Raw genomic sequence first — 2,020 nt, 5'->3', positions numbered from 1 at the left:
CGCTTTCTCAAAATCACATAAAGCCATATTATAACATCGACTGGGATAAAGAATAAAATGAAATATTAAAATCACGATGTATTTCGCTGCATTGCGCGAGTACGCTTCTAGTATGTATTAATGTACATTACTTTATGCATAAAAAATAGTTTTTAAGAGTTTTTATCAAATACTTTATAATATAGTATAAATATGCATTGCTTTTTTAGTGCAGATACCTTACGCCATAGGTCCCAACAGGACTCTTGGCCTCAAGTAACACTGCTATTGGTTTTCTCACTTCTTGGTTTATTGACCCAAAAGACTGGAGACTTGAGTTCACCAAGACCCTTTTGCTTCACAAGGGTTGTGGAGGGACATCTTTGCTTGTAATTTTCCATTGCATTTTTTTCAAACTGGCCACTTCCATGACCCTAACCCATGTCTGACGTATTTCTTGTTGGTGCAGATCTTACATTCATTCAAATGTACATCAGAGTATAAATTAAGTGTTGAAATATGTGATACCAGAACACACAGAGAATAGGATGGAAGCAGCCGTAGGAAACTTTGGTCATTAACTTAATTTTTAATAAATATAAGGAAATACAATCAAACAACGGTAGCACCCTTTTGAAAGGTAATATCTTTTTCCCACTCTGACGGGATAATGAAGCGGTGGCTCGTGGCACCATATGCACCTATGTCGGTATGCCCCCTGCGTTGTCCTTGCATTTGCTTTGTGGATTATCATTCTTGTGCATTATTATCTGTTTGGGACATATGAACACATTGGGGTCTGATTTAGATAGTATTCCGTATTGTTGTTGGATTTCACTCATATACTTTGATAAGGATTGTTTGAGACGTGTGCATCGGTTTGTGGCAATTATCCCCAACAATAAGTCCCTACTAGTGTTCTCTTTTTCAGCTACTTTTACTGTTGTTCCTAAGATTTTTGGAAGCACTTGTCTTGTTTTTTATTTGTCCTAGACTTGCCAAGCTTGATGCTAGAGCTATTCCAGTGTGTAAGTACTGTAGATCACATTACAAAATCTACTAGAAATTATTCTTTGCTAAAGAATATGAACCCAAAAAGATGAGAATTTCGTATCGTGAGTATCTAGAACTATAAGTAAGTTCAAGTGTATGAATAGCAATCGTTATATAAATAACAGACATGAAACATTTGTCTTATATATCAACTGTTACCATGAAGACTAATCATAAATAAAAAAGAAATACAAGGTTCATTCTTAATAAATGCTAATGCTACCAAGTACTAATTGCACCATGGAGGTTATTGACATAATTTGCTGCCTTGTCTTGGGATTGTTCCATGGTTACTGGACCATGCTTTCACGGAAACTACCTCTCTACCTCTTGTGTTAGAGACAAGCTTGTCTCTTCTGTGTACATATATGTGTGGGATATACTGTTGGTTTAGTTTATTAATTTATAACACTGATGAAAATTTAGAAATAAGTTTGAGCTATTCACTTCTTCTGATCATCCTTGTATTGGAGTAGTTTGGTTACATAATTCATGTTATACGCAGATCTAAATACTTCATCACCTTCCTCTTATCCGTTGTACTAAGAGATAATACCTAATAAATCATCAGCAAACTATGATTCCAGCAGGATGTGATCGATTACTTGCTGTTTCCAAAAGGCTGGCTCTCTGTTTGGTATTCTTCAAGCTGTCTCTTTTGATAGTAGATTTAGATATCAAAATGAATATTATGGCATGCATCTTGTTGCAAGTCTTTTGATCTTTTATTTGCTTAAATGTTCTGATAAGTCGGAATAGAGAAGGCGTTGGTGGCTGTCAGGTGTCTCGACAGACTTCTAGAATATTCTATATTTTCCTTGGAAACCTTTTTGTATGCAACTAGAAGAGGCTTTTGAGAATTTGGCAAGTTATATATATATATATATATATCTGCTTGGCGGAATGTGAGATGTAATAGCTTTTCCTTGAATGAATCATACTCGCTATCCATTCTCAAAGGTCTCGTAATCAACCAACGAAACCATCA

Source organism: Cynara cardunculus (genome assembly GCF_001531365.2).
Source record: "Cynara cardunculus var. scolymus isolate 2C chromosome LG 2, CcrdV1, whole genome shotgun sequence".
NCBI classification, from domain to species: domain Eukaryota; kingdom Viridiplantae; phylum Streptophyta; class Magnoliopsida; order Asterales; family Asteraceae; genus Cynara; species Cynara cardunculus.
This window is presented reverse-complemented; position numbering follows the sequence as displayed.